The sequence below is a fragment of the Cyprinodon variegatus genome, unplaced genomic scaffold, assembly GCF_000732505.1.
Source record: "Cyprinodon variegatus isolate N-32 unplaced genomic scaffold, C_variegatus-1.0 Scaffold772, whole genome shotgun sequence".
Lineage (NCBI taxonomy): Eukaryota > Metazoa > Chordata > Actinopteri > Cyprinodontiformes > Cyprinodontidae > Cyprinodon > Cyprinodon variegatus.
The window spans coordinates 9,673-30,251 of NW_015151225.1; positions in this window are offsets into that span (position 1 = coordinate 9,673).

The window sequence follows — 20,579 nt, forward strand, 5'->3', positions numbered from 1 at the left end:
CTCCTCATACTCCGCAGGAAGCACATGCGCTTAACCAAAAAAGCTATTGATTCTAGCTACAATGTATAGCAATATAAGCGATAAAATAAGTCATAGGTGTGAAATACATTTTTATAAAGAACCTTTTGATTCAATTTGAAATTTTTTATTTTTTTTCCCCCCAGCTTTACATGCCAAGAAAATTACATTTTGGTAAATTGTTCTTACATACAGTAGTTCAAGTTGGCATTAACTCAGACAGGGTTCTGTGTCCATGCCTGATAAATGCATTCACACAGCAGGATGTTGTTGCAATCCCTGTTTAACAGCGGAGGTGTGAAGTGTTTTTCTTCGGCAACTCAACGTTATGCATTTAACTGAAACGTTTCCTGTTTGTCTGATGCTACCAAAGTGAATTATTCATTGTTTGATGGGTCCCTTTCTATGATGTGTGTACACTTTGTGTAGAATAAATTCTCTGTCTTTAATTGCCTTCTTTCTGCCAGATTTGTACCATTCTCCATTGTACCCAAATACATTAAAGAGTCATCCTGTCCCGTCTGTATTATGTGGTCCCTGTTTAGTAAACATGGGCCTTTTCTTTCCCCATCTGTTGTCAAGGAAAACATTCATGTCTTAGTAGATTTGAAATCGTGTCATCTTCTTTCCATTTTCCGATCAGAAAACATTGCCATGTGAGATGTCCAAATCTTTGGATATTGATTTAAAATTTTTCCACAACTTTGTCCTCTGATCTTTTTGCTTTACTTTTTTTTATTCCTGAAGGGGCTCTTACCAACCACTCAGGGTTAAAAAATATGTTGTCTTTATAATGAGATAATTTTCAAAATAGTTGCATATACATATATCAGATACCTTTTAAAAACAGTTGGAAGGAATAAATTTTATTTAGCATATGCAAGTAAGTGCAATGAATAGAAATGCACACCACACTGTTTTATAGTTCTTTTGGGCTGCTCAACCCTCTCCAGAACCCACCCACATGCCTGTGTCACCCTTGGGTAAAGTACTTAAAGTAAAGTCTGTTTGAGGGCAGAGCTGGATGAATTTAGTTCTTGTGGAAAAGTTATGAGTATTGAGTATGACTACAGAAGCACTTAACACTTGAAATCTATTTATTGATGAAGCAGTAGAGAAACTATTTACTTACTCCAAACTATTGATTCCTTGTTGGGGTTTCACAAAGTAAAATCCCAATAAATTAGAGTGAAGTTGGTGATTTTAGAGTAACAAAATGTAATAAAGGGCAAAGGATACAACTTTGGCAAGGCACTGTTTGTCATGATGGGTTTCAGAAAAGCCCAGTATGCAGGACACCACGAAAACAGATGAAAAGTTTAACAAGTTTATTTGAACACAAGCACATGGAAATTATACAGGAACTGGTTCAGGCCTGGGGGCAGGTTCACTGGAGTCTGTGAAGATGACAGTTCAGTTAGCTTTGGAGCAGATGAGTTTGGATTTGAGAGTTTCAGATTTATACCTTGAGGAGTCCGGGTTTGGCTTTGAGAGAGGAACTGTTGGGTCCAGAGACTGTTTAGTTCAGCAGAGTTCTGTAACCGCTTCAGCGTCTTGCTTCTAGCGTGAGGGCAGACCTTGACTTTGGGTTTCCAGCTCTTAGTCCAGAGTGGCATGAGAATCCAGAGAAGAGTCTTCAGGTTTGGCTCAGAGGGCAGGCTCGGCAGGTTAAGCTCATCCAGAGCTCACAAGGGAAACTGGATTCCTGTAAGCAGAGACAAAGAGGGATTAGAATCCAACCAGGGAACAGAAGTAACGAAGGTACTCAGGAGATGCTAGGCTCAGGTGCTAACCAAACTGGATAAACACTGCGGCGTTGAGGCAATGTCTGAAGGCCGGTTATATACTGCAGGATCCTCTAATGATGAAATGCGCTTCAGGTGTGTCGAAGGCTCAGCTCAGGAGGATCCACGGCGAACTCTGCTGGAGAAAGGTGGAACTTCTCCAGATCCCAACACTGTTTTTGTTATCATACAAAAAGAGCTGACCAGTCATTTGTTTCTTTAAAAATAGAGCCTAGGTGGAAGTTCAACTGAAGAAACTCTTTGTTTTTCATACATCCACCTGTGACAGCCAATCAGCTTTGAACCACAGCTCCACAAAAGCCATTTAGCATCCAAAGGTCATCTTAAAAGGCCACCAATAGGCATCTGTCTGCCCCTGTGCGCAGGCGGTGGATGCGCTGTGACTTCGTTCAGATGACACTGTTTCAACCCATCTCCAGCCCCTCCTCCACCATCGTAGCTAAAGCTTCATTAGATAGTCATTCCTCCCGGACGCTTACTGCGTTCCCTGTCTCATCCTAAACTTGTCCAACAGAAAACCGTCATGTTGAGCCTGGCTCTGCAAGAGGTTTCTTCCCAACGGCGAGTTTTTTTTCTCTCCACTGTCGCTTCATGCTTGCTCATCATGGATAGGTTCTCTCAACCTGTGTTATCCAAACTGGACTTCCATATTCCAGGTCCCTGAATAAGGCTCTAGAATTAGCTCACGCAATCCTCTGGATCTTCCCATAAAGCTCAGCATACTGTCTCGCTAACCAGCAGTCTACAGACTGACCAACTTCATCTATTTCCACTCGACCACAAGTTTCAGGCCTTGGGGGAAAAAGCCCTATTCTTTGCTCCTGTTCATGCATATCTGTCAACATTAAGTGCTATTTTTCCTGCCGAGGTCAGAGCACCAAAATCAAAGTAATTGTACCAATACATTTCTCCTAATTGTCTTTTCTCTTTGTGTGAGTTTTTCAGATTGAACTTCATCATGAATGAGCAAAAACTTTCAAAAACAACAGAAAAGATAAAGCGGTGGGAAACTCCCAGCACAGAGTGTTTCACTGCTGTGTGGATTGACTGTTCTGGTGTTTTGTAAGACCGGTCATGTCAACAGAGAATTGGCAGAGAAACCAGACATGTGACTTAGGCGTATTTGTTAGCAAATGTAGGAAACTGCTGGAGAGATTAAATTTTCTCCAACCATCTGGGTCCATAAAGCCATCATGTGAAGTTACAGTAGTGAAGGTGGCAAAGATAAACTAAACTATTGGAGCACATTTTGTTCTGAAAGTATAGCAAACTTTTGCTTCTAAAAATTTTTTTTTTTTGACATTAACAAATCCATTTGTTACAATTCTTATTTGCTTCCAAATAAGTGTGTATCTTAGGGGATTATGCAACTCAAGGTACAAAACAGCAAGGCATCCCAAAGACTCATTGCCTTGTATCTTAAACGTTTCCAAAATGATTGGCTTGTGCATATAGATATCAGTGCTCACTGCAATTATAGATACAACTATTATGAAACAAATGACCCAAAAGAATATATCACAAACACAGTTTTGCAACATTTTAAAATAAAATATATGGATATGAATTTATAAAACAAATGTAAAAGATAGATGGGGCAAAAACTTAACAGTCATGCTTTCGGACACTGGAAGGAACACCAAAAAAGGCTTGAAATCAACCCAGGACCTTTTTGCTACAAGGCAAAAGGGCTACCATACAAAATGTGCCATCATGTATCACTTCCACAATAAATTACTTCTCTTTTATAAAACTACCCACTTCTTAATTTTTTTCCCACTTTTTCTGATTTGTAGTTTTACATAATGTGCTTCTGGTGCTTGCCTGGCATAAATTCCTAAATGATTTATGGTGAGACAGATTCTTCTTCCTTGCTGGCAGTTCTAAAGGTTTTGTCAGAAGGAACATGTTTGCCCCTGCAGTTAAATTTCAAACATTGTGTTTACAATCAGTGCCTCTCATTAAAAATAAATGGTGCATTTCTTTTAATAAACCTAAAAACACACCATGTGTCTACTTAATGTACCAACCACTCAGGGTTTTAAAAAAAAGTCTTTATAATGAGATCATTTTCCACATAGGTGCGTATACATATATCAGATACCTTTTAAAGACAGTTGGAAGCAATAGATTTTATTTAGCATATGCAAATAAGTGCAATGAATAGAAATGCCCTCCACACTTTTGTATACCGTAGTTCTTTTGTGCTGCTCAACCCTCTCCCCCCACATGCCAGTGTCACCCTTGGGTAAAGTACTCAAAGTGTTTTTGAGGGCAGAGCTGGATGAATGTAGTTCTTGTGGAAAAGTTAAGCATTGAGTGTACAAAATGTAATAAAGAGCAAAGGATTGTTAAGAATTAGACTCAGGACCCAGATACAACCAGAACACAATGGGTGATAACTTTAAAATATTTATTGAAGGAACTCTGCAGGTAATTCGGGATCAGGGGAACCAGAGCCTCTTCTTAATATCCAGGCGGGGTGTCTTGGTTCCTGAAGATGTTGGTTCCTTGACAGATATTTCTCACTGAGGCTTGGCAAATCTTGGTCAAAGGAGGCCCAGGGTCAGAGCAAGGTGATCAGACATTCAGAGAATCCAAAACAGAATCCAGGAACAAAATCAGGACACAGAAACAGGTCAGGAATCCAGGCGGCACAAAAAAACAGATCCAACAGGGGCTAGTTAGGCTCAAAAATCAGGAGGCAGAAACTGGTCAGGATCAGGTAACCAAGGCTTTCAGGCAATCTGGCACTGTAGACTAGTCAGAGGCCTGCTTAAGAAGGCTGGCAAACAGGTGAGAGGAATAGGTGGTAATGATACCTGAGCAACACAAGAGGGACAAATAAACAGGCAGAGCTGAAGGGGGAGGGGAATGAAATCACCAACACTAGTTGACAGTCCAGAAACAAAACAAGGATACAACTTTGGCAAGGGACTGCTTTTTTTATCATACAAAAAATGACGAGTCATTTGTTCCTTGAAAACTTTGTCATGAATGAGCAAAACCTTTCAAAAACAACAGAAAAGAGAAAGCGGTAGGAAACTCCCAGCACAGAGTGTTGGACTGCTGTGTGGATTGACTGTTCTGGTTTTTCTAAGACCAGTCATGTCAACAGAGAATTGGCAGAAAAACCAGACATGTGACTTAGGCGTATTTGTTAGCAAATGTAGAAAACTGCTGGAGAGATTATATTTTCTAAATTCTAAAGGTTTTCCCCTGCAGTTACATTTCAATTCAATTTTGCTCCAGTTGAATTTTTTTGAACATTGTGTTTACAATCAGTGGCACTTACTAAAAAATAAATGGTTAATTTTAATAAACCTAAAAACATACTATGTGTCTACTTGATGTTTTTTATGGTCTCTTATTTGATCTGTGTTTTCTACTAACTAAGGGATTTCCTCAACCAAATTTAAGTTAGTGAAAAATGGTTAATACTAAATTGCACCATTCATTGATCCCCAAAACCTTTTAAGGGAAACAAAAATGCCAGAAAGATGACTACATAGAAGCACAGTTTTCAAGAATTTGATCTAGAATTGGAAAAAATAGAGAACTGCTGCTGTCAAGGTGAATTAGGAGTTTTACTTTGCAGCAGAATCATAAACCCAGAAATAATAGTATTCAATTGAAAAGTGATCACACCTCAAGAAAATATTTTTTCTCATTAATGGCAAATCTAGTTTTTTTGATGAAATGATCATCATTTAGAAACCTTTCTGTATTTTGCAGTTTAAAAGCAAATACCTAAACACCTCTAGAAATACACCAAATCTGCAGTTAAAAACGTTAAACGTTAAAAACAATGACTGTTTTTACAATAAGCCAGGTTGGTTTAGATTACGTTGGTGTTGTTAAAAGAAAATGCCATTTGCTAAGTGCCTTTAGGGAACATATCATTTTACAACGCTCCTAAAAAAAATTCAAACCTAAACCAAACATGCCACACCTGTGACTGCATCCAGTCAAATAACCTGTTAATTGATGAACACTTTAAAATCTGATCTAAAATTGAGTACTAATGTTTTGAAATGAGTATATTGCCATTTTTTTGAGCATGTGAATTATATGATCTTCCATTAGAATAAGCATTTCTCCCCTTTAACGAAGATAAGTATATCTTATGCACTTGAGATAAGATAATGGAGTTGAATAATCTTATTCTATTGGCAAATACTCTTACTTGCCTGCTTAAATCAGGGAAAAATATACATAATTCAAGAAAAAAATAAACAACTGAGATTTCAGTCCAAATGTAGTGATTTTGTTTTTGGCTGTAGCTAACATGATGCTAATTTGCTAACAGTGAACACACTAAGGGTTCTTAACAATAATCAGAATAAAAGAGTATGGTTCCTTATATTGGAGGATATAATTTATCTTAGAGCAAAGTGATTATGAAGGATTTGTGTTTTGAATGTGTAGTGTAGTTCTGTATAGCAGGAGTTTGTGAGAACACGTTGGGATGTGTAAGAGCGAAGAACATCCATCCACATGACCAAAGACACACTTACCCCCCTCACTCAATCTGCTGCTAATGACTAACTCTTTTGCAGCTTCCAGGCTTGAAAGTTCAAATTGATCACATGTGAAAAAGCTCTCACTGCTTATTTACACCAGCAGGACACGTGACTAAACACAAAAAGGATTCTTGCATTTCTGTTACAAAAAGCATGTGGTCAAAACGTAAATGTTGCATTTTTTTAAAATTCCTTCACCAAAAAAATCCCCCCAGAAGAATCTGCTTCTGATTCACAGAAGAAAGCCTGAGATCCCCCATAAGAATGCTAAGGTCAAAACATCAGCTTGTTTATGAGCTGATTAGTCATCCTCAGCAACAGCTTCATCCTTTCAAAGCGGGATTTAGTCACACTGTCATCTGTCTTTATATGTAGGTGTCTGACAGAAACAAAGGGATCTGACATTTGAATAAGCAAGCTCAAGTCTCACAGAAACTGTTTCCACCCATCACATCAGCACCTAATCAGTGTGACAATAGTAGACAAATCATCCGACTTTGTTTACATACAGATTTTCTCACATCTAGTAGGAACTAAACTGAATTCATCAAAGGGAGTGAGTTATGTTGTCACTTCAAGTGATTCAGGTCTGAATATATTTTCCTTTGGTTGGAGGTTCATTTTTATTCAAATCTGTTATGTGTTCCATTTTATTTAGCATTTGAATCTAGCTTTAAATGATGTGGTCTTTTTTCCTGTTTCTCTGTAGCTGATGATTTATAATCTCCCCTCCTCAGCTGATTCTATGGTTAATCAGGACAGTTATTCTACAATTTAGCCCTCAGCCCCTGAAGTAGATAAATAGTTCACTGCCAGAACATCTGTTTTGATTTCTCTATAATGTTATGTGCAGTCAGGTTAGGCCCCCTCACTGGATAAGCTGTTTCTGTACATAATAAAACAGTTTTGGGCTATATGACTTCTTTCTACCTGCAGTCAAATAAAAAAGCTAAAGAAAAGACACAGAAAAAAGCTCACATATCAATGTCTAATATTTTCTTATTTCGCTATTACCCTTTCGTTAATCATCAAGTAAAATCTATTGACAATATTGTGCATTCTAGCTGAATACACCCAACCCCCTGATATCCAGAGTCCCTTAACAGTTTCAATTGTTTCATTAAGTTCTTTTATTGTTGCCATTTACTTTTCCGCGATCTCTGACAAACCTGGCTGGATTTACTGGCATGTTTTGGTCCATTGTTGTGTTGTAGAGTCAAGTTCTTTTTTAGCTTGAAACTATTTTACAGCTATTTTACAGTTTTATTAAACATCCTCTGACAAACAAAGTTAGTCATGGTGGATTCTACAAAGCTGATGTGGAATGGTCCTTCTGAAACAATGCATTATAAAATCCATGACACTTCCATTGCCCTTCTTTACAGTTTGTTAAAATGTTGTGTTCCTGGAGTGGTTTATCTGGTTTACACTAAACATGTCCTCTGTTCAGCTGATTATAATTCTACGCATCAAGTTGTATTGCAAACATCCAATGTTCTTTCCCCCTGTGATTTTCTTAAAGAGCAACAGCCTCATCCTTGTAGTGTCTGATAACAGTTCAACTTGTGTTTGCTTCTTTCTGATTGTAGAGGGATCCACTTTCATAAGAAAAGTAGCATCCCCGGAATCAAGATAGTTTCTTATCCCTTGATAAGCAAAAAAAAGAAAAAACTCAAATCATTGGACTTCTATCAGTTTACTAAAAGGAAATAATAAATTCACCTCCCATTTTTTGGGTTTCTTGTAACATTTGTATTTTTCTGAACAAAACTTAAGCAACTCTGCTCTCATTTAAACTGTTAAAAGGAAATTTGCCATTCCTGGCACAGGCCATTATAATCTATAACAAAATCTGCATTCGCTTACTGCAACATTGATGCCTGTTTGTGCTTTTAATTAATATGTTTTATATATATTTTTAGATTATCTCTGTAGGCTCATTGGTAGAATTCAGAAAGAACACTTGAAAACGATTAACACAATTTTCTCACCTGAGGGGGGAAACATTTATTGACAATTCGAATTGCTACAGCTGTCTTAAACACTTCGTAAGTTCAGCGCTACTCCATCAGACATCTCAGTTTTTCCCCCAAAATGGTAGGCCTATATGAAGCTGTATTTATACCCTAGTACCAAGTGCTATTTCAATCTATATTTTTAATCTTGCTGGTGTGTGTGAATGTATGTGTATGTTGCTCTGATTTTCCTAAGGGTGTATGCTTGCGACCAAATACTATGTCGAAGACTTAGTGTGTGTGCTGGCCAAAGTTGGGTCTGATACTTAAGCAGTATAAATCGAGTACGTAAAGATTCGCTTGAGTTTAAGAATCTTGTTGCCAAGATTTGTACATGACCTCTGCTTTAAATTTAATGAGGATTCATTGACTTTCATGGGGATCAGAGCTCTTTTTAAAATAAACAAAATGTAGTACAAAGTACTGCAGTAAGGATTATTATATACTATACAAGTAAATTCTATGTTATATTAGTAGATAAATTATATGTGGTAACTGAGCAGTTTTATGATTATTCAGCATTATAATCAAATAAAAATAAATGTGCCTACCAAGCAGTGGCGGCCGGCCCATAGGGGGCGCTGGGGCACCGCCCTCCGTGATAAGAAGAGAGAAACGTAAAATATATTTTTACAAATTAACTCATAAATGTCAGTTTTACTCTCTAGAGTGTGTGTACCTATAAGCAAAACAAATTATAGAAACTACATTTCCCTACCTACTGTCATTCATTTGTGGATTTCCACAGACAGACTCCTACCGTCTCTGTCTTGGGGCGCTGATCAGACTGCCCCACATGTGCAGAGAATCTGCCAATCAAGTACTATTGCTAGGTGAATTTAATAATTTAATGGCCAATCAGCGTCTCAGAATTTTATGGTCTTGGGGCGCTGAAAATACTGCCCTTTAACAGGCTTCTGCACCCAATGCGCAGGGGCAGACAATTAGAGGAACGATGGCGAACGTAACGAGCGAGGTGCAGCTTCCACCAAATTTGGTGAGATCCTTATTTATCTACCCATTAGCCAGAAGAACATCCCTGTTGTAGGATATGAAAATTTCATGTCATGGTTATTGTGACCAAAATCATCACTGTTACTGTTATTATATAGTAAATTAAATCATTACTGTTAAATTGTATTTATTGTCCAATTGTTTATTTGAATTCTTATTCTGGATTAGTTGGAGACATACACTAGGCTATATCAGCCCCACCAAAAATATTTTTCACCAGCCGCCACTGCTACCAAGAGAAAAAAACTGATGTATCTTTTTAAAGCAAATATTGTACAAAACCTGATATGATTGGCACTAAGAATTCATAATGTGCTTTTGACCAAAATTATCCTTCCATACATTTAATTTGGTGTGACACAGGAAATATAAACTCAGCTATTCTGCTTACAAACCAAAAATTTCAGTGATGTATAGATTGGTATTTTCTCTGAGCTGTGAGACCCAGCTTCCCATGAATCAGGGCCATCCAATGTTCCAAGTGCGTCGGTGCATCTGAGAATCTATTTGCTACCTCTTGTTATTTTAGAACAATGCTTACACTAAACCATTTTAGTCTTGGGTGTAAAAGATAATCTCTAAATTAACATTTGTGGGTTAAATGTGTTAAAGTCTGTTGTATTTGCTTATAGTGCAATTCCTGGTATAGCATCTGAAGAAGAAAAGGAAAAGGCTTTAGGATGTTATAAAAGAGGTGTTAATTTTGTTGTTCCAGGGTAGCTATAAAAAGTTGTATCTAAAATAGTCTCAAAGTCTTTTATTCATGCATGCTCTTGTGTTTGTGGTTCCAAAAAAGAAATCTTAATAGTTTATTAAAAAACGTAATTATTTTTCTTGGATTGAAATGGAGCTCGAGTAGTAATATTTAGACCTGTATTTTAAATTATGTTGAACTTGTAATTTATTTGGTTACTTTAAGGTTTAGCTTTCCTTTAAAGGGGACACAAATTCATTTAACAATAAGTTTGTGCCATCGGTAAAGGATGTCAATAAAACAAAGAGCGGATAAATATATTCAAAAAAATTTTATCTGCAAATTAAATATTTCCAATCCAACAATCTATTGGAAATGTACTCTGTATTGTTCCGATTCTTACAACTACAACGCAAAGAGAAATTGCAAAAGCTTAAAACCTTTGTAGCTAATTAGAAGAACTGAAAACTACCTTTCATATGCATATGCTATAGGACATGGTATTTGGAGCTTACAGATTTCTTCTGTTCTGCTTATTCTGACACTTGTGAGTTTAATATCAAACAAATTATAATATCAGACAAAGTAAAAAAATTAAAAAAATTTCCCTTTTAAAAAATGCTGTAAATCAAGGGAAAAAAGTATTCCATACCAACTTGTTCTCTTCTTATCTTTCCTTGCTGACGCTTAACTAAAAGTTATAATAAGATATATATTCACACATGAAATAGTGGTATTTAGGTTTGAGTTGAATAAAATCAGAGGAGACATTGTCTACTGAACCTGACAAATGTTTTTTTAGAGCCTGAACTTCAAGAAGGTGCAGACAAAGGCAATTTTTTCCAATGTTTATTATTTTTTTATTTTAGAACATCTGAAACACACCCGTAAATTTTAAAATTTAACCCATCCATCCATTTTCTGACACGTGAGGGGTGCTGGTGCCTATCTCCAGCTGTTAATGGGTGGGAGGCGGGGTACACCCTGGACAGGTCGTCAATCCATTGCAAGGCAACATAGAGACAAAAACACCCATTCAGGCAGACACTCACACTTAAGGAAAAATTTAGAGATACCAATTAACCGAACCAATTAACAGTCATGTTTTTGGACTGTGGGAGGAGTACCCGGAGAAAACCCAAGCATGCTCGCAGAACTCCATGCAGACCCCAAGCTGGGAATTGAACCCAGGACCTTCTTGCTGCAAGGCAGCATAGCTACTCACTGCACCACTGAGCAGACCCCAAATCAAAGATCATTTGGTCCCAATGATCTACTAAGACATTTATCCGTAGCAGTTAAAGAATTTTGGCCTACTATCCTTCACAGAATTGTCTTGAATTAAGAATTAAAAGACTAAAACTGTGAGCATCTCAATTGTTTGTTTTTTTTTTTTTTTTACTTTGACTTGGCCATGCAGAACCTTTCTTATGTTTTGTTTTTTTAATCTATCATACATCGCCTGCAGGTGCAATTTGGATTTATTTCCTCTTGAATAAGCTACGGGTGATTCAGCGTAAGGTCTCAAACTGATGGCTGAACACTTTCATTTAAAAAGAAGGCTTAATTTAGATGAAAGTTATCAGTCTTCACGCAGTAGAGTATCCAAAGACCATCACACTTCCACCACCATTTTAAACTTTAAAGGCTACAGATAAAGTCAAACAGAAGAGGGTAGAGAATTTTGACAACCAAAGTCTATAAATGCAAGAAATATAAAATGACTAGTAGTGCTACATGGTGGTATAGTGGGTAACATTCTTGATTTTTGTTTTTTGATTTTGATTGACCCAGGGTCTTTCTACATTAATTTTGCATCCTCTCGTGCATGTGTGGGTTCTCTCCAGGCACTCCGGCTTCCTCCCATAGTTCAGAAACATGACTGTTTGGTAATTGTCCTTACGTGGGATTGTGTGAGTGCAGGGTTGGTTGTCTCTGTTTTGCCGTGCGACAGACTGGTGATCTGTCCAGGGTGTATTCCACCTTTTTCCTGTAGACTCCCAGAGAAAACCACTGGCCTCAATGTGATACTGACGGAATAAGAGGTGGAGAAGATGGAAAATGACTAGTGTAATGATGCAGTCCTTTAAAATGAAATAAATTAAAATCAGATAAGTAACTATAAAATTGCTCCAAAAAGGTGCAATGACACAGAACTTGAAAACAATTTTTGCATGCTAGTTGCTGCTGTTGTGATTATTTGCAGTTACAATTTATCATTTGCTTACAGCCCACTATCAACCAAACAATAGTGAACGTTTAACCTGCAAGTTTAAATTTGCATACATATACAAACTAACTTCTGCAGAAGTTAAGGTAAAAACCCACTTATACATCAATCCCCAACCCATGCTGGAACATATCTTTGCCACATGCATGTGATTCAAAATCAGCAGGGAATCTTTTTCAGTGTTTCCTGATTTTGTTGAAAACACCAGAAGGTCAGTCTATTTGCTGTATAAAGATTCACAGTTCCGCATATTTGTGTGAATTATTTTCATGAATTCTATACATGGCAGTCTGGCATGGAATTACTTTCCAAGAGTGTGATAGAGGAAAAAAAACATGATTTTATCAATGAAAATATTTGAAGTGTGGCTGCTTTGACCAGAATAGAGGTGTAAACCTTACTGACGTCAACGCTCCTCAGTTTTCCACTAGCTAACACTAACAGAAACAGAATGTGAGTTTTGTTCTTGTGGAGAAAGTGGTCAATGGCAGATGAAGACATGTACAGTACACAAAACAATCAGGAAGTGGTACTCAGACCTGACTCATCTTCAGATGCTTTCAAAAAATAGTTACTTACCCCCCACAATTCACCCCCTACTACTGCACTCCACTTTCACACAGCATGAAAACTATAAATACACGAAGGAATATGGTATCATTCATTTATTCAACTTTCTCTCCTGCCTCTCATCCTATCTAGGCTGTACAGTTGTTAAAACAAGCTGAAAAGTGGGTCCATTACACCTTTTAGCTCATGCATGTTTTTTCTTGTCTGCTCCTCCCCCCATTTTCAGGACTGAAAAAGTAGTTTTGGAGGCACAGTAGTTTAAATATACCCCTTGTTGAGATCCATTAGGATACCAAAGTATACCACCTCCTAAAATAGTTCAGAACAGAAGTACAGAGTGGAGGGTCGGCTTTGCTTGCTATAAAAAAAGCTACAGGTCATGCTTCAGATTCAAAACATCCGGGTGTAAAACACCGAGTCCATTAAGGTTCTTGTCCTGTTTTTTTTATTTTCTCTTAAATGGGTCATTTCCCAGAGCAGACTAGATATCTGCTACTCTGTTGTGAAACCATAAAAAAAACATTTCCACTTTCTATTTTTTTGTAGAATACCTTATCTCTGACCAGAATTAATAATTAACAGCTAACATATTTCTTTACTGAAACGTTTTTATTTAACTTACCCAGGACGTTCTACTAATTTACCCGAAGGCAATCTTTTTTTAGATGCAACACAAACTATGACAGCACTCAATGGTACAGGAATCAATAAGTAAATTGTTAATTTTGAAGGATTATGAAACATGTTTGCAAGCAAAAACAACCAATCCCTAAAAACACACAATAACGTCTGATTGACTGACAGTTTTACACCAATGCTTTACTTTTGAATAGTTACAAAAACAAAACTGTTGGAATGCAATTTAGAGGCATCCTGGAAAGCATGAGAAAAACTCTAACCTAGCAGTCTTACTACTCTATTGGTATGTCAGATACATTAATCAACTCAATAGGGGGCAACATTTCATGTCTGTGCACAATGAATCCAGTGAGAAGAACACTTATTTTAAGGTTAGTTTGTTCCCTAAAAAAAAATCTAAATATATAACGGGCACTAGGTCACACTAAAAATCAATCAAACTGTTTATAACGTATGTTCACTGTTATAAACAATACACAGAAACTGAACTAGTTTTGTATTTAAATAGGAAGAAGAATATTTTCTTCTTTAAAGATATTTTAGGATAAGATATGCAATTTATATAGTAATTATACTTGACAAATGCAATGAATATTGTGTGAATACTTTTATTTCTGTACTTGAAATAGAAATTAAAACTACAAATAATAAAATGTAACTGTAGGAAGATCTAACAAGTTTACAGATAACATGACACAACTGCAAAGCCTCTGGGATTTGGATAAAAAGAGAATGACTGCAGGATGTCAGTTTGGGAGGGTTTGTTTTTGCATCAAACTGGAACTCAGGGGCAGCCCCTCACTATATAGTGGTTACGCCATTTTGAATGAGTGGATGAAAAGTAGTGGACTCGAAATTTCCCGCAATTTAGGTAGAAAATTTGCAATCATCCTAGCTTATTAGACAAGCAGAAATATCCCAGAATGCTTTGCAAGAGCTATTCTGGCAAAGTATCATGGGATTTTATGTGACGGCAACAAATAACAAAGATGGCGCAATCAGCCTGCAGGGAGGCGGAGTTATGTGATTTTAATGAGGGGCTAACCATAGTGATGCACGTTTGACTGCATCGCTATGGTAGGCTATCAATAACACATTTTCCAGTTTTGCTTTGCCCCTTATTAGGCCTTTGTCATGCATAGGTATTTCCTTAACACCGTTTTAAGTCAATATTGTCTGCGGTCTTAAATGTAAGATGTGTGAAATGTATGAGTAATGGTGCATTCACACTGAAGCATTTCCAGTGACCAAAGCAATTGATTGACATATTGTAGAGGCACATTTAGAGCGTTAGGATTGCTGCAATGCAAAGTAATCCACATTTCTAGTGACGTGAGGTTTGATGTTGCTATTTACAGCATCTTGGCAGGGACATGACACCTACGATGGATGCTCAGACGGTATATGGCAGTGGTTGTTGCAACGACCCATCAGGACTGGATGTGGCTGTGATGTAGAATGAAAGCTCAGCATAAACTAAGGTTTTTAAAATCAAAATGAAAAATAGGAAAATTATTGTTGGCATAAAATGATATAAAGAATTAGCTATTTTATTTCAAAAAAGATTTGTAATTAAGCCTCCTTACACTGGTGAAACCATAGATATAGAGCCTGTCTCCTGCCATGTGAATGGCTGTTGCTTGCCTTACAAATTGCTGGCAATATGTTAGGCAAGCAAGTGCACCCAAATGTAGCTTCTTTGTCACTGGAATCACATTTGGTGTGAATGCACCATAACAGTTGTCCTTGCAACAGATTTCCCTAACCAAGTTGTGGATTGGAGCAGCTCCCATTGTTACATTTGTCTTTTGGTTGCTGCTCTAAGTATTGCTTTCTGTCACTGGCCTAATTAGTTGAACAGCCACATCTTACTAGTTTACACCTATGGAATAATGTTTTTTTCTTTTTTTTTTTAAATGCTTGATTTAACAATTATGTGGCAATTTGTGTTGATCAAGCACAAAGTAGAGTTCAAGAGGGATACTTGTTTTGTGACAATATTGGGTCAAAAAAATTTCAACTGCTGCATTAATATTAGCTACTTTTTTTTTTTTCAATTTAATCCTGATTCTTAAATCTGATCTTATGTTTGTTTTTTTCTCCCAAACACCAAGACTTGAGAAATGTGTGGTGAGATTTGGGCATTATTTTTGCAATAAGACAATCTTGACAAGCCTAAACTTGCAATATGTTTGATTAGCAGAAAAAAATCTCAAATTTTCCAACTTGAAACACACCTGTTTTTCTAAACATCCATCCGTGCATGCTATTATTACTGATGTCCTGCATACAACTTGATACATAAATATAGGCTCTAAGTTTTCATTCAAAGCAGATGTCCTCTAAGTAAATATCAAAGAAACAGACACAGTCCAGGAAAGACATGAAAACAAGGTGAGAGACAGACCATTATGGGAAATAACACAGCTTTCTTCTGCAGGCAGAAACATAAAAACCTTGCATTATGCTTACGTGAACCTGGCTGTGAGACAGCAGCCAGAAGATAAAGAGAGGGAGAGATACAAGGACGGAGTGAGGACGTAGGGAGCGAGAGTGTGTGAGAACGAGCGGAAGTAGTGGGCGAGGCAGGAGCAGACAATATGTTGAGCTTGTGCAAAAGTGATTGAAAAGAATTGATAAGAGAAATGGAGAGCCACTGAAGATGGGGGTGGGGGTGGGTACAAGTGAAATCTATGTAGTAAGAGGTGATGAGCATTTGGTGCCAGGGGATGAAAGCAAATCGATCATCAAGGACGAGAGGGAACAACACTGGTAGAGAGGTCATCCTCCGTACCACATGCATTATGCATGAGCATCATTTGAACAAAGAAGATCTGGAGGAGGAAGGGTGATATTCTGCAAGCAGAAAGCTGTGGTGTCTGAGCCAGCTCCAAGCTAATAATTTTATTACTGCATGTTTTTCACATCAGATTCATTAATCTGTGGCTTTGAGCTATTATTGCCTAATTGTCTGAATGTGGAGATGATCATTTTCTGCTAATTCTTTGTATGCAAGTTTAGAATTGTGGTTCAACAGAAGGAATTGTGCAACAAAATTGTTGATGAAAATGTATGAAACTTCTACATAAGCTTGAATTACAAGGATCATGATCAAAATACTTATGTAAACATTACACAATTCTGCAGGCTCAAATTCCCAGAGTTTTTTGGTCCATTACTTACAGTAAGGAATAATATAAGATGTTTACCATTAGTTAGGAAACATTACTACAATGGCCAGTCTTTAAGTTTTGAGTCTTTATTAAATAGTCTTTAGGAATATTTTGATGGGATGGATGCATGGATGGACTGATGGCTTAACAGAAGTATAGAAAAATGGACGGAGGGACGGATAAACTGATTGATGGATGGATGGATGGAAGGATGAATGGATTGATGAGACATTTAGACAGGATGAGGAATAAGGTCTGGAACTAGAATTTATTTTCTGTAGAATTCTTTCTATTACCCTTTTTTCTATTAAAACTAAATCAAACTCTATAACTTTAGATACATTGCCAGACTATCTAGGAACCCAGAATATAGAAAAAGTTGAATAAAATTTTGCATTATGTCTGTTCACCACAAGTCACTGTGTTGTTGTCTTTTCACGTACAGAATAAATGCGGTGATTTAGTCTTGTGTTGTGTCTAAATGCTCTGCAGAAGTGACAGTCAATATGAATAATTGCAGCATTTAGCAGTTAAAGAGGCAGTTATTCTCTGAAAGCTTTGACGGATATAGAGAGATAAATCAAACATAAATGTTGTAAAATGTAAATGATATAAGTGCAATGGTTTGTGCATGTGCATTTGGTGCATAAGCTGTTTTATTGGCTCCCAATATTCTTGCCTTAATTTGATGATAGCAGAAGAAAGTGTATCTAAAAGGCATATCATTTGATTGATCTCTTAATCAAAATGTAGGAACTATTTCATTAGAGATAGATGCATGACTTTGCACTCATTAACAAAAAAGTAAACTCGCTTTTCACATTTCTTTCCACATATGGCACCTACTATTTAAATTAGTGGCAAATGAAGTAAATGCATGTAAAGGAATGATTATGGTCATGTTCCAAAAGCAAATTTATCACTCGTTTCTTCCTCCTGTCTTTCTTTCATCCTGTCTGCTGGCAGGCTCAGCCCATTTCTGTCACTCTCTTCCTCAGCTGATTGGGTTTCCATGGAGACAGAGACTAACTCTAAAGGCAGGTGGTGAATTCTCAAGGACTTGCATTAGCAATGGGTTTTCTACTTCCGAGAGCTTAATCAGCTCTTACAGGAAACAAAAGAGATGAAAAAGCGAGAGTAATTGAACGAAAGTTCTAGCTAGAGACTGTGTGTGCTTAAATTGATTTGTGTGGAAGCTAAAGTAAAACCCACATAACTTAAACATGCATATCTTTTCTGGTATATGCAAGGATTTTAATTGTGCAATCAGTCATTATTTCCTCATCAGTTCTCAACAACTTAGGAAAACTATTCACTCCTGCAGTTTAGGTGATATATGAGAGAGAGGAAGCAGAGTACTCAAACTAAAGAAAATAACACAGCAGAAAATGAATCATGGATATATAGTATTGACAAAATGCAGGGGAAGTGCAGAAGGCAGATTAAAATATGTTATAAACAGGGAAAGGAGTCCTTGACCACTATAGACCGAAAAAATTGGTGATGCAGAGAAGATAAGCCAAGGTAAAATAAGCTGATGAAAAATAGCACTGAGACCTTATGAATGGATATATTATCTGTTGAATCTATTGTCCACACAAATATTTGTTTGCAGCTATGTAATGGCATAGCTAACATTTACCTAACATGACTGATCAGCTATTTCCCTTGCCACTGTCCTCACTGCAAGCAGGCACCAAATTCTGGACTTTGTAAACTCTAAATGTCAATGGGCCTCTATGCATGTGCATGAGGTGCGTGATTATAACAAAGAAAAGAAGGGGTATGTTTTTAAAGCAAAAAAAGGATAAATATGATTTTAGGCTAAAATCAGGTTATAATGATGAGTGGGTCTTTTATTTATTCGAGGCCAAGATCGAGAGGGGGCAAGACCGAGTCAAAATAAAAGCTACAACAGATTAAACGCTCAGAGCTGGAAAAAATGTCACTTTCCAGATTTAATATGTATTATTAAAGTCTTCATTCTACTTAAAGAAGAAATATGCATTTTAAAAACCTTTTGTTTAGCTTTAGCAAATGATACTAGATGTTAAACCTGTCATCACCCTCTCTCCATGTGGTTCACTCAAATCCTTTTTTTTATCGCCTTAAAAAATGGTTCTTTGTGATTCTCAACTGGTCCAGAATGCTAGCAAAACCAATTTTATTTTGTTTTCCCATAATTATGCTGTACCTATTCCTCCTATTGAAACTCTGGATGGTGATCCCATAGAAGTTGTAGTAACATACACATATATTGGTATTTTGATAGATAAAGGCCTTAATTCTAAAGATAACATTTATTATATGTTATTCAAAATACATCTTTCAATTTTCGTTGTGTTTTATGTCTTATTACTTTAGACTTTGTTGAAAATAATTTAACACTACTGTTAATGTGAATCCCTGATTAGTCAGTCTTCTTTGCCTTTTCTAAAAATGCTTTAAATCAGTCCTACCTGTCTTTATCCATGGTGGGTCAAATCCTGACGTTTGAAAAACAAGGCAGGCAGTCAAGGCGGCAGAATAAAGCCTTAGCCTCGCTCCATGCAGTTAGCCAAGCTTTTGTAGCTAAACCTGGTCCTCGAAAAAGACGTCTCCATCTGTCTTTGTACTGATGATTAATCTTGATGGTCAGCTGATCAGGTCCAAATGATTTCACCACCAGCTTCTCTTGGTAACTTTGCTTTAAGGGATTTAACTTCCACGACTCAACCTGTCAATCACCTTTACTACAACTGTGACAACAGTTACTGTCACCTCAGGGTGCACCAGAGCTGCGCCCTGAACTCTCTTATACCTTTATATTGCTACTGTGCATCTAGAACTTTTAACGAGAGTCAATGGACAGATTTTTGCACTCCAGGGCGGAAATACATCACCAATCACCAAAATCACAATCAGCTGAAAAGGAAACAGCTTTACTTGTCATTAAAGATTAAATATTGATCTTGCACATCTAAAAAATATATATCAATATATTTCAAAATATTCTTATTTTATAATTTAATTTATTATTATTTTTATTTAATATTATAATCATTTACAGCTGGAGATAGGCACCAGCACCCCTCGCGACCCCACTTGGCATTCAGCGTGTTAGAAAATGGATGGATGGATTATTTTTTGTATGTCTTAATCAAGGTAATTGGGTGGGTGGGGCAGCACCCTAGTGCCCTCTATTGGCCAGCTGCCACCATTCAGAAGGATAATTAATCATGCAAAACCCTCTTAGAAGTTATTCACCACTCAAAATATAACCCTTCCTTCATAGTAATCTGGCCCCCCTAGGCCTATATTCAATATAAAACAAAACGTGTAAGGGGAAGCCAAGAAGGATTATTTAGTGTTGTTTTTTTCTTCTTCTTTTTTGAAGTTTAAATAGAAAAATTCAATCTGAAACACTCACACAAAGAGAAAGGACAATTAGTAGAAATTTATTGATACAATTACTTTGTCTTTGGCGCCCAGGCCTCGGCAGGAAACATAGCACTTAATTTTGATAGATATGCATGAACAGGAGCAAAGAATAGGGCTCTTTCCCCCAGGCCTGAAACTGGTGGGGGAGTGGAGATGGAGGAAGTTGGTCAGTCTGTAGACTGGTGGTTAGCAAGACGGAAGGTTGAGCTTTATGGGGAGATCCAGTGCATTGTGTGAGCTGATACTAGAGCTTCACTCAGGGACCTGGAAGATGGAAGTCCAGTTTGGATAACACAGGTTGAGACAACCTGTCCATGATTAGCAAGCATGAAGCAACAATGGAGAGGAAAAACACACAGTTGGGAAGAAACCTCTGGCAGAACCAGGCTCAACATGGCGGTCTTCTGCTGGACCGGTTAAGATGAGACAGGGAATGCAGTGAGAGTCCGGGAGGAATGACACTAGCTTCTCTGAAACT